Below are 13,293 nucleotides of genomic sequence, written 5' to 3'. Positions count from 1 at the left end.
TTCTCTTCATTTGTTCTAAGGCGAATGGGTCTTTTCTCCTAATTTTTCATTGATGATTTATTTTTACGTTACTTTATCTGATTCCCTGCCATTTGTATTTTTTGTCTTTACTGAGATGATAATTTTTTGGTTCCAAATATTTACCAACGTTGATCCTGTTGCAGAATCAACTGGAGCTGGATACGGTGTATTCACGGGTTAAAGTGTCTGAACCAGCGAATCAGTCACCTCAGACTACTGATGGTCCAGGAGATCTCTACGCTCAAGTGAAGAAAAACTGAGTTTGGATTTTTTTTTTTTGTGCTTCATGATTTTGTGCTTACTTTGAAAGTTTGGAGTAATTTCGCTATTTGATTTAGTTACTTAACAAACAAAACCCTAAGTGGGAAAAAAAAAAAGGAAGATCGAGACTTTTTTATAGGGAACTTACTTTTAAGGAACAGCTGTTGATACCAAACTGCCAAATATAATTGGTAAAAAATTTTGTGATTAGTTGAGTCAGATTTCTGGTAAACTTTCTCGGAAACAACTCTGGACTGATTCAGGCCTCAGAGAGTAACGAGCAGTTGTGCAGCTTCTGTAGTGTGTTGCTTAGATGCATGATTAACCATCTTTGTAAAACTGATTTTTGCAATCATGTATGACTACAAAATCATATTTTAGCTTTCTATGTAAAAATAAAACTACTATATGACTGAGTACTTGTCCCGGAACTGCATAATAAACTCTGCAAACCACCTGGGAGTTTTATTTTTGTTTGTTTGCTTTTTTTTTTTTTCTTTGTACACATTTTAGATCTTTCAGTTTTTAAAGTCTGTTAGTATTTTTATTTTTATTTACTCCATCCAATCTTTTTTTCAAAAAACAAGTGGGACAATATTAGACATTATGGATTAGCTGATCAACTCTCTGATGCTGTTTCTGAAAGGGACACTTGATTGACAAAGTAAGATTTAGGCTGATTAATCAGTAAATGGTCATTTATTATTTCATATTCTAGGTTACTTTTGCCATTAATTAGATTTTACAAATTATTATCAGCATCAATATTATGAATAACTGCTAAATAGCCTGTTCATTGCTACTGCAATAGTTACAAAAAGCAGATTATTTAGCCTTTAACTAAGAGATTTAAGTTAATTCTAGGAAATGATTGATTGTGGTGAGTTTGGACGAGTTCTGTTAATGTCGTGGTCCTGTTCAGAGCAGAGCACCGTACTGACCCGAATATGAGACGACAGAGAGAAAGAGGGAGAACTGTCAAACTTTAATAGAGTTTGGTGGATTATTTATTGGACCCCACCCAATTTGTCACTGGTGATGTTAGTCCCCAGTGTGGGTAATCTGACATCACCAGATATCTTTCTCAACATAAATGATAAGTAGTTAACTGCTGTTGATCTGACCCCTTTTAAACATTACTGAAGTCAAGTACTGTAAAACTGTAAAACTGATGCAGCATGTTGACATGTGACCCCACAATCACCTGGGACATAGCAGCTATGTGACGGAACTGCAAGAGAGTAAATGCTCACATTGCATCTGCATTCAGAATATATTGATTTATCCAGGACATGCTCATCTTTTGCATACGAGGTCAGATTTAAATGGATTCACAATGACTGTTAAAACTATGGATAAGTCTGTCCACATCATGACATTCCAGCTAAAATGTATGATCAAACATGGCAGAGAATCTAAGGGGTAAATCCACAAAGAACAGATTGCGCCCGCAAATAGCGCTGTGAATTGCGCTGCATTTGCGCCCGCAATTTGCCCCGCTTTAAGGTCCTATTCACAAAAGATTTTGCTCTATAATGATATACCGGAGCAAACACGCCCATAAAGTTTTGCGGCTGAGTGCAATTTGCACTTGTCTGAGTGAGCGGAGCTGTTTCCAGTGTTCTCCATATTTCAGCAGCACACACATTGGTCCATAATGAAAACTGCAGAAATAAAAAATAAAGCGAGTGAAAATTAAACGCCGTGAGGCGCAACGGCGCAATTTCCACTGGGAACATGGGGGGGCATGTCCCCCCCCACTTTTCAAACTCATGCTTTTGTCCCCCCCCAAGCTTTTTTACAGTTTAAGAAATAACGGTAGGCTCAGCCTGTATTACAAATCATCAGGACACTGTGCGAAGACGGGACGGGAGATCAACTCAAATAGAAGACAGCTATGATCACTTGTGGACATCCTCAATACAAAGCAAAAAAAACCGGTCAAGAGTTTGACCTTTTTGATGGGGGGGACCTAGAAACATGCTGCTTAAAATTAAAATTACTGGTCATCGTACAAACAGAAATTGATCATTTTAGCTCTTGATCTAGTCCAAAGATTCTTTTAAAGTAACTATTCTGTCTGTCCTGATATTGTGACTTGTAGTGGCAAAATGGCATGATGACAGAAGGATATTGTTTTGACTAAGAGAAGTGGCTGGATGTAAACCATTGAACTCAAGTGATGGGAAAAAGCTAAATACTTGAAGTAACCAGAGGAAGCTGGTTATATTGATGTTGGTTATGATGTTAATACTGAGTGAAGCCAACCTTTGTTTATGAGGGGGTTTCTTTATTGTGTGGGACAACATTGTGTTCATTGTTTCAGTTTCAGTTCAGTCAAACATAAAGGCTGGTTTCTCATTATTAACTATTTATAATTTGTACTACAGTATTATCACTTCCACTATAAGAATGATCAAGTGATGTTTAATTGATTTCAATTAATAATTGATATAAAAGACTTAGTTGAAACTTTGCGAAAAAATAGCACATCACATCAGTGGTGTACATCATTATAGGTGACGAACGCCTGAAAAAGCTGATAAACATCTTCTGTTCAAACATCCTTTACATGTTAGACTTCTGAATATCAACAAAAGTTCAAAATTCACCACTCAAACCGAGTTGAGACAACAATGCCACAAAAAGATAACTTCCTCTTTCACACAGTCTGAGCAGAAAGGGGGAAGATATTTATTCTGTTTTTATTTATTTACTTTTAAACACAGAAGTTGGTTATTTGTTCTGCTGTTGATCAGCTGAGTTAAAGGTTACCCCAATTTTATTTGTAAACTAAAGCTTTTCATAGTATACACTATAAACCATATTATATGATTTAAATAGTTGGTAAATTTAGAAAGTCTATGTACTCAGTAATAGCTGTTTACACATTCATTTATTCAAGGGTGCAAATGTGACACCTACAAATGGAGGATCACAATTGTAGTTTATTAACGAAAAAGGGCCCATCTGCATAAAAAGTGCACTTCCTTTAAGGTTTTGATTGTTAAGTGTAATAGAGGTATTTCGCCAGCAGGGGCAGTTTCTTACTGAGCGCTGAGGGTGATTGTCTGCTGAGAAGCGTCTGTGCTCGGATCAGAGCCGGCCGGCCGACCACAGCTCATGCATTTTCTGTATTCTTTCCTGAAAAATTACAGGTTATTAAAGTGAGGTTTTAAATCTTCTTTGACACTTCATATTGATGTGTTACTATTGACAGATATGTGTGCAGATGTTTAGTCTGTTATATCTACACTTATACAGTATTTTGAGATAAAAGCTATAACGTATATGTTTCAGTGAGTGAAATGTTCTAAAACAACTGTGTATATGTGGTGCAAAGACATTTATTTGTTTCATATATGAGTGAACTACAATGTTCAGAAAGGGAATTGGGAAATAAATGGAAGCGTGTGTATTTTGAAATGCATAAAAATATACCGGTATGTAACGTTCATGGAAATGTTGCCTGTTAATGAAGCAGATCAGAGCCTGCTGACCGACCACAGCTCCTGCATTTTTTGCATTCTTTCCTGCAAAATTACAGGACCCTCCAGAGGCCTGTAACACTCACAAATGATGCAACTGAACAGGGCGTGCTCCTCTCCTTCTTGGTCCGTCCTTTCCTGTTTATATATATATCTGTTTGTGCTACGTTAACATGTCTATTCTTTTATTCCAACCCACTACACATTTAGTTACACTACAACAGACCACAATAGGATTTTGATATGTTAAAAACAAATACATGTTGGGATGTTTCCTGTGTTACAAGAAACATTGGCATTAAAAAACTTATATTCTTATTCCATATTCAGTTTTTTTGGACACAAACATATCTCGACCTCGAACTCTCAAACAGATTTTATTCCTGCATTCCTGCATCATTTTACATTGAAGCCTTATGAAATGTGTTGATTTACACTAAAGGCTGAGTTGATTTCATTTTTTAGTTCATATTGATATTTTGTACTTCAGAAAAAAAGCTGTTGCTCTGAATGGTCGTTTCTCCATTCTGAAGTACGTGACTGAATGATTTGTTTGTAAATCAGAAAATAAAGTGGTGCAGTCTTTCTCTCTCATGTTTCCAGTTATGTTGATGAGATAGATGTTATCTTGTTTTTCTTCGGTTGAAAACCACATTACGTTTATCTAAGTGAAAAGTTGGATAATTTTTAATCCAAACTCCAGTTATTTCTCTGCTGCTATCAAACCCTTTTCTAGTCATGGTGTGGGGAAAGCATTTGGGTTATATGGTTAACACTCTCGAAGATCATTATGTTGAACAGTTAACTCATTATAGCCTTCTGTTATTCAAAGCTTTGACACTTTTGTTTGCATCAGAGGTGCAATAATAACAGCAGCCGTGAGGGGTCAGAGAATCACAGGATATGGAGGTTGACTTTGTTTCATTCTGCAGCACAATGCGCCGGTGTCTTTGTCCTCTTTAATTAGTAAAAAATTGACCCTTGGACAGCTTCCTGCTCCTCTTGTTCCTGCCCTCCCCTGCTCACACCCATCTGGCCAGCTTCTCCCTCCAGTTCTCCACAAACCTGCTGCTGCCAGTATTTAAACCAGTCAGTGTGTGAATTTCCTTTGCTGCTCCAGTCTGCTCTATAGTCAGCCTATGTATTTTGCTTTTCTTTGGTTGTTGTTCTGGTCCTTCTTGGCTTTTTAAACCTGCCTGTTTTCTGACTATTCTGTGCACTTGGAATTGGTATCTGGATTTGTGGGTTACTGGTTTGGACTAGTGATAGTCAGACGAAACCCCATGAGTCACTGAGGCTTTGCTGCCCACCGAATCACCAAATGGTTCACTACTCGAGGCCTCATTAAAAGTGAATACTGTAATTTGCTGTCCACAATAACATACAACAAGGAACGCCATAATACTATGATCTGTGCTGACATTCATGAATAACATTAGTTTGCAGTGCCAATGATAAAACACACAAACCCGACTGGTCTTAATTAAACCTGCATTGAGAATGATACAAGCATGTGAACTTGTTTGTATTCAAAAATACAATTTTTACTCAACGACCTACAAGCAGGTGCAATGTGTATATTTGTGTGTGTGTACGTAGGCCAAAAGGAAAATGGCGAATGTCTCTTCACGTGAGACCTCAAAGAGAGATAGCTGACGTGCTTTTCTAAACTGTGGGGGGGGTTTTCCTCCATCCAGCGGTAACGTAAAGTATGGGAGGCCTGATGGCCTCCCATACTTTCCATTGATCCGCAACGACCACCTCCGTTAGTATCTTGCGTGTTCCACATCTCTCAAAGAGCAGCATTCTCATTTTTGAGCGTTGCCATCTGTATTTGAAGCCGGTCGAAATCCTCTACGATACTTTTACAGCGTCACAAATCTTAAGCAAAAGGAAATACAGGGGCAAATAAACATTTTACATCACAACTTTAATCTGACATCTTAAAGGGGACCTATTATGAAAAACACGTTTTCTCTTGCTTTAACATATATAAAGTGGTCTCTCCTCAGCCTGCCAACTCAGAGAAGGAGGAAAGCAACCAAATTCTGCAGTGTCTGTACAGCCGCCCGGATGAGCCGTCCAGTGTGATGTGACTTCTACGAGCCGTTCAGATTCTGCTCCTGCCGTTACGTAACGACGGGAGCGATGCGTGAAACCACAACTAACTCTGGCCATTCCGCCATTTTTTCGTAGCGGTGTATCGTGATGACATCTGTTCGAGCTAGACATGCGAATTGCTCTGTTGTTGGTTGTAAAAACCAACACAAGCGATGCTTTGTGCCCTCTTCTGCTACGTGTCATTCAGGCAGCCAATCAGCGCAGAGCCTCATTATCATAGCCCCGCCCACTCAGAATCCCTCATAGATAATGAGGTTAAAGAATGGGATACTAAAGACATGGCTCAGAGGCTGAATTTCTAATTTATTTAGCAAAAAAAATCAAAAGCTTGTTTTTAAGACATTTAAGGCCTGTTTAAAATAGGTATTAGATGCAATAATAGGTCCCCTTTAAGTTAAAGTTTAGTTACAGCTAACTTGGTTATTTGATGAAGAAAGGATGCATTCATTGAACTTAATTAATCAACTTGTTAATGAATTTTTCCACAAATGCTTAATTAATTAATTTATTCTTACAAGTACAGCTGAAATAATCAATTGAAGAAGCAGTCAAATATATGCCAAAAAATAAAAAAATCAATATTTAAAGAAAGTTTAAAAAAATAAATACATTGATTATTGGGAGTAATAATTAACCAATTAATACATAATGGAAACAATGATTGTTGTGTCCAAGTAGTAAACTTGAAAAAAAAACCAAAAAAAACCTATAAATTAAAAATGTTTAGCTTATGAAGCTACATTTGAAAATTGCATTTTGAAAATTTTCAAGTTCAAATTTGAGCTAATTTTAGCTAATTAAAGCTAATTAAAACTGTGAAATTGTGTTTTTAAAAGAATTTGAAGATAACGCTAAATTTGTAAAACATAATATTTAAAAACTCACGTGTGTCATTATATGCGATAAACTGACATATTTAGCACATTTTGTCACAAAACAGATGAATATAATCATAAATACGTTCCTCGTGGCATCAGTCAGAGATCTAGAGGGAGATCAGGTTTCCTTCATTTCAACATAGTAATTCTCAGCGTGAGTGGAGAGGTGTTCAGGCTCTGACCCGCGGCCCTGCTTCCCCACCGTCCCCTGCTGCCGTCTGCGGTCCCGCTCCGAGACGGAGGAAGGTCCAGGTCTGAAGACGTCCATGTTCTCATAGAGGAACTCTTCATCCGTATGACTGGGCGACGTTTGACCAGCCACGTCTGTTTGTTTCTGTTGTTTTCAACAAGAAACGTAGAGACATCACCATACATCTAAAAAGGTTTATTTTCACGACTCAAGCAAAAATTGAAGCCGTCTTGTAAAGTTAAAGATTTTCCAACATTGCTTATATATACAAACAGAGCAAGAACTATTTTGTCCCCCTGGCCATAAGACTGTACAACTCCTCACTGGGGGCAGGGAGGGTCATGATCAACACACACTTAGATCCACTTCAAAACTGTTTCCACATCATCATATTTATTTATTTGTATTATAATCTACATTTGACACTTTCTTTGATGCAATGCACTATTATGTTGTTATATGTCACTAACCAAGTTTTTCTGTTTGTCATTGATTAACTTGGCCTTTGGGCAGCTGATACCTTGAATTTCCCTTGGGATTAATAAAGTGTCTGTCCGTCCGTCCATCCATCCATCCATCCATCCATCCATCCATCCATCCATCCATCCATCCATCCATCCATCCATCCATCCATCCATCTATCTAAAATGTATTTACTCATATGTGTAATGTTTGTACTCAAAGCCCATTTGTTCTCTATTATGAGTAAATTCTTAAATGTACTGGTCAGAACTGGACAGTTTACTCACCTGAGTCTTGGGTTGAAGTTTAAGCTTCCTAGAAGGACATTAGAGAGACGTGGTTATGACTGAACTGTTTTTCAGGTTAAATAGGGATACTGAAGAGTGTAATTTCATGCAGAACAGAAACACTTACCAAACACAGACGAGTAGACAGACCATGAGTGTTAGGAGTCCTCCTCCTCTGGCTGGGAGAGCCAGCAGCACAGGTGCTGCTGATCTGCATTCAACCCCAGCTGCCACTGATCACCAGCCCAGGCTTAAAAGAAGACCTGGACCTTCACTCAGTGCTTGATTGTACTGAACCCATGCGGTAACTAAATCTGGCCTTTCAGGAAACTATCTCTAGCTTTTTCAGACCTCCAGTTTGAACCTCTGTGCCGTGCTTACCTTAATCCCTCTGTTTTTTTTGTCCCAAGGCTTTTTGTTCCTGTGTCTCCGTTGCCTCCCTGGACCCCTCCTCGACGCCTTCCCCTCCAAGCCATTCTCGTGGATCTCTGTGGCCCCCTCCCTGCTGCCAACTCACGGCTGACCCTTGTCACCTGGACCCCCAACCATCGCTCCCACGTTTCCTCTGCCTTCACCCCCTGGATCAACCCCTGAGTCAGTTTTTTTCCCCTTCACTTTAATAAACAGCCTTCTGGCTCTTTATTTAAATCGTTTGGTCTCCTGCCTGTTTGTGGTTGGCTACCCGGGTTCACCTAAGGTTTTGGGGTCGGACCCTACAGAACAATCAAGCCAAATATGGACCCTAGCCAACCCAGACAGGCGGGTGCCCCACCCGCCACTATGCCCAAGCTCCCTGACCCCGAGGGCCTCCAAACCAGAGTCCGCGAGCATGATGCCCAGCTTGCAGGCCTAAACAGCCAGCTCACCCAGGCTTTCACACGGGTCACAGGGGAGATTTCCACTCTCCAGATCACCTCTCAGACCAACGCTGCTGCCCTGGCGACCATTGGCGCTCAGCTCGCTTCCCTGACCGAGGTTGTCTCCCGGCTTAGCGGCCCTTCTGCAGCCCCTCAGCCCAGCCCCTTGGTCCCGTCTGGTCATAACCCCCCTGAACCTAGCACAGAGCCCAAACTCCCATGTCCCAAGAGTTTTTCGGGAGATTTTGCCCAGTGCAAGGGGTTTCTCGGTCAGTGCCAACTCCTGTTTACCCACCAGCCCTCACGTTATGGGTCCGACGAGGCCCGGATCGCCTTGATCATGTCCCTCCTCTCGGACAAAGCCCTCAGCTGGGCCATTGCAGCCGTTGGCCAGGATGTGTCTCTCTCCAAGGACTACGCAAGATTCCTCGCAGAGTTCAGACTGGTGTTTGATCACCCGGCTGACGGGGCGGACGCGGCCAGCCGGCTACACACCCTCCAGCAGGGGACTCGCTCTGTCGCTGACTACACCTTGGACTTTCGGGTGATTGCCGCAGACAGTGGGTGGGGCGACCTGGCTCTCCGGAGCGCGTACCGGAGAGGTCTGAGTGACGCAATAAAGGATCTGATCGTTGGAAGAGACCCACCAGCTACCCTCAATGCTCTGGTCACCCTTGCTCTGCAGATGGATGCACGACTGAGAGAGAGACGCCAGGAACGTGCTCAACGCTCAGGGGCTACACCCAGAGCATACACGGCCCGTTCCCCTATTAACCCCGATGGTGGTGGAAGTTACCCATCGGGCCCCACATTCCCTCTCTCACCTAAGCCATCGTCTGGAGGAGCCTCTGATGAACCCATGGAGGTGGCCAGGTCACGCCTCCTGCCTGAGGAACGAGAGGAGCGTATGCGGGGTCGACTCTGTCTTTATTGTGGGAAGGAGGGGCACTTCATCAGAGCCTGCCCTGTCCGCCCAAAAGACCTGGCTCGCTAGCTAAGGGGATCCTGGTGAGCAAGACCACACTACCCCAACCCAAGAACCATCTTTTCCCTGCCACTCTTTCATGGGGCACCGAGTCACTCTCTGTTAGCGCTCTGGTGGATTCAGGGGCGGACGAGTGTTTGATAGACATTTCCCTAGCCCGTCAAGCTGGTATCCCACTCGTTCCCCTTGACTCCACCTGCACCGTCCAAGCCTTAGATGGCCACTCTCTAGGTAAGGTTACGCACTGCACTGCTCCTCTCACATTGACGCTTTCAGGGAATCACGTGGAGACTGCACGTTTTTTGGTGTTACACGCTCCCACTGCTCCCCTGGTGTTAGGTAGGCCCTGGTTGGAGAGACATGATCCCCACATCTCGTGGTCTGCTGGACGGATTTTGGGCTGGAGCATTGCTTGCCACGCCAACTGCCTTCGCTCTGCCCGCTCTCCGTCCAGTAGCCCTCGGCGATCGGTCTCTCCTCCAGACCTTTCTGGTGTCCCCTCTATCTATCACGATCTAGCTTCCGTGTTTAGTAAACTTCAGGCCCTTTCACTCCCCCCTCACCGCCCTTATGATTGCTCCATAGATCTCCTTCCTGGGGCAGCTCTTCCGGTTGGTCGGCTGTTTAACCTCTCTGTCCCTGAGAAGGAGACTATGCGCAATTATATCACAGAGTCCCTCGCCTCAGGCATCATAAGGCCATCATCCTCCGCGGTAGGCGCAGGCTTCTTCTTTGTGGCGAAGAAGGATGGCGGCCTGAGGCCCTGCATAGATTATCGACAACTAAACACCATCACAGTTAAGAACAGGTATCCACTCCCCCTCTTAAGTTCCATGTTTGAACCCCTGACCCACGCCTCTGTTTTCACTAAGTTGGACCTCCGCAACGCCTACCACCTAGTGCGCATTCGGGAAGGAGACGAATGGAAGACAGCTTTCAATACCCACCTGGGCCACTTCGAATATCTCGTCATGCCTTTCGGCCTGACGAATGCCCCAGCCGTCTTCCAGGCGTTGGTGAACGACGTCCTCCGGGATATGTTGAACATTTTTGTGGTGGTCTACCTAGATGACATCCTGGTGTTCTCCAGGACTGAGGAGGAGCACCAACAACATGTCCGCCTCGTCCTTCAAAGGCTTTTGGAGAATCGCCTGTTTGTTAAGGCTGAGAAGTGTGTGTTCCACTCCGCCTCAGTGGAATTTCTGGGCCATGTTGTGGAGAAGGGTCACGTTCGTGCCGACCCCAAGAAGATCCGGGCAGTAGAGGACTGGCCTACCCCTTCTGACAAGACCCAACTCCGGCGCTTCTTGGGGTTTGCCAATTTTTATAGACGGTTTGTCCCAGGGTTCAGTCGGGTCGCCGCCCCTCTCACTGCGCTCACCTCCACCCTTCGTCCTTTTTGCTGGACCCCTGATGCAGAGTCGGCGTTTGGGACCCTGAAGGGCCTATTCACTAAGGCGCCTGTGCTCTCCCATCCTGACCCAGCACGCCAGTTCATTGTGGAGGTCGATGCGTCAGACACAGGGATTGGAGCCGTTCTCTCCCAGCGGTCGGAGGAGGATCAGAAGATCCACCCATGTGCATACCTCTCCCGGCGATTCTCCCCAGCAGAGAGGAACTATGACGTGGGTAATCGGGAGCTTCTAGCAGTTCATGCTGCGCTGGAGGAATGGCGGCATTGGCTGGAGGGGGCAAAGGAACCCTTTATTGTATGGTCTGACCACAAAAACCTAACATACGTGAGAACCGCCAAGAGACTTAACCCCCGACAAGCACGCTGGGCACTCTTCTTCAGCCGCTTCAATTTTACCCTCACCTTTCGCCCAGGCTCCAAGAATGCGAGGGCTGATGCCCTCTCCCGCCTGGAATCCGAGGAATCCACCAAAGCCCTTGCTACCCCGGACACTATTCTCCCCCCGGCCCGGGTTGTGGGTGCCGTCACCTGGGGAATCGAGACGGTGGTAAGAACGGCTCAACGCACCCAACCTGATCCTGGCAATGGACCCCGTAACCGCCTGTTTGTACCTGATGCTGTCCGGTCCCAAGTACTTCAGTGGGGTCATGCCAGTCGTTTCGTCTGCCATCCCGGTGCTCGACGTACGGCGGCTTTCATCCGCAGGCGCTTCTGGTGGCCGTCCCTTGAGGCTGACACGAGGGAGTTTGTAGCTGCCTGTGATGTCTGCTCCCGCAGTAAGGCCTCTCATCAGCCCCCAGCAGGTCTCCTACGCCCCCTCCCAGTCCCCAGTCGGCCATGGTCTCATGTGGGGGTGGATTTTGTGACTGGGCTCCCCTCATCCCAAGGTAACGATACCATACTCACCATTGTTGACCGGTTCAGTAAAGCTGTTCACCTTGTTGCCCTGCCCAAACTCCCCACAGCTGCTGAGACTGCAGAACTCCTGGTGACCCATGTCGTACGCCTCCACGGGATTCCCCAGGATATTGTCTCGGACCGTGGTCCCCAGTTCACTGCTAAGGTGTGGCAGACTTTCTGCAGTGGGATTGGGGCCACAGCCAGTCTTTCTTCGGGATACCACCCACAGACCAATGGGCAGACGGAGCGAGCTAACCAGGTTGTGGAAGCGGCCCTACGTTGCGCTACCACCAGCAACCCTGCCTCCTGGAGCAAGTACCTACCTTGGGTGGAGTATGCCATTAACACTCTGGAAAGTTCTGCTACTGGGTTGTCTCCCTTCGAATGCTCCTTAGGTTACCAACCCCCGTTGTTCCCAAGCCAGGAGCTAGAGGTGGCGGTCCCTTCCACCCAAGCTCATCTCCATCGTTGCCAGCGCATCTGGAAGACTGCACGGAGGGCCATGCTACGGGCCAACGAGCGGTCTCGGCGGACTGCCGATCGACGGAGGAGGCCAGCACCAGCCTACAGTCCGGGTCAAGAGGTGTACTTGTTGGCCCAGGACCTGCCACTTCCTGCCACCTCCCGGAAGATGGGACCCCGCTATGTTGGCCCATATACCATTGACCGCATCATCAACCCCATGGCGGTACGCCTCCACCTTCCAGCGTCCCTCAAGGTTCACCCCGTGTTTCATGTGTCACGTCTCAAACCCGTAGTCTCCAGCGTTCTCTCTGCCCCAGTTCCCCTTCCCCCCCCGCCACGGGTCCTGGAAGGGGGTGACCTGGTCTGGGATGTTAAGGAGCTCCTTGCTGTCCGTCGTCGGGGCCGGGGCTATCAATACCTGGTGGACTGGGTAGGGTATGGCCCCGAGCACCGCACCTGGGTCCCTCGCTCGTACCTGGCGGACCCCGCCCTCCTGAAGGACTTCTACCGAGCCCACCCGGATGCCATCGGACGGTCGCCCGGTGTCTCCCGTAGGAGGGGGGGTCCTGTTAGGAGTCCTCCTCCTCTGGCTGGGAGAGCCAGCAGCACAGGTGCTGCTGATCTGCATTCAACCCCAGCTGCCACTGATCACCAGCCCAGGCTTAAAAGAAGACCTGGACCTTCACTCAGTGCTTGATTGTACTGAACCCATGCGGTAACTAAATCTGGCCTTTCAGGAAACTATCTCTAGCTTTTTCAGACCTCCAGTTTGAACCTCTGTGCCGTGCTTACCTTAATCCCTCTGTTTTTTTTGTCCCAAGGCTTTTTGTTCCTGTGTCTCCGTTGCCTCCCTGGACCCCTCCTCGACGCCTTCCCCTCCAAGCCATTCTCGTGGATCTCTGTGGCCCCCTCCCTGCTGCCAACTCACGGCTGACCCTTGTCACCTGGACCCCCAACCATCGCT

The 13,293-nt window shown here is 45.8% G+C and overlaps 1 protein-coding gene and 1 long non-coding RNA gene across 2 annotated transcripts in view; one reads left to right on the top strand and one right to left on the bottom strand.

Annotated features, from left to right (window-relative positions):
• The window catches only part of LOC133423749 (B-cell receptor CD22-like), a 44,481-nt gene that overhangs the window by 2,086 nt on the left and 29,102 nt on the right, over positions 1-13,293 (top strand). The gene's annotated exons all lie outside the window — the stretch shown is intronic.
• On the bottom strand, positions 6,714-7,864 carry LOC133423599 (uncharacterized). The gene is made up of 3 exons (XR_009770823.1): positions 7,836-7,864; positions 7,709-7,736; positions 6,714-7,103 (listed from the first exon to the last, which is right to left on the bottom strand). It is a non-coding gene; the product is annotated as an uncharacterized LOC133423599 (long non-coding RNA).

This window comes from Cololabis saira, chromosome 22, assembly GCF_033807715.1.
Source record: "Cololabis saira isolate AMF1-May2022 chromosome 22, fColSai1.1, whole genome shotgun sequence".
NCBI classification, from domain to species: domain Eukaryota; kingdom Metazoa; phylum Chordata; class Actinopteri; order Beloniformes; family Belonidae; genus Cololabis; species Cololabis saira.
Note: the sequence above shows the minus strand (reverse complement) of the source record. Positions and strands in the feature narration are given on the sequence as shown.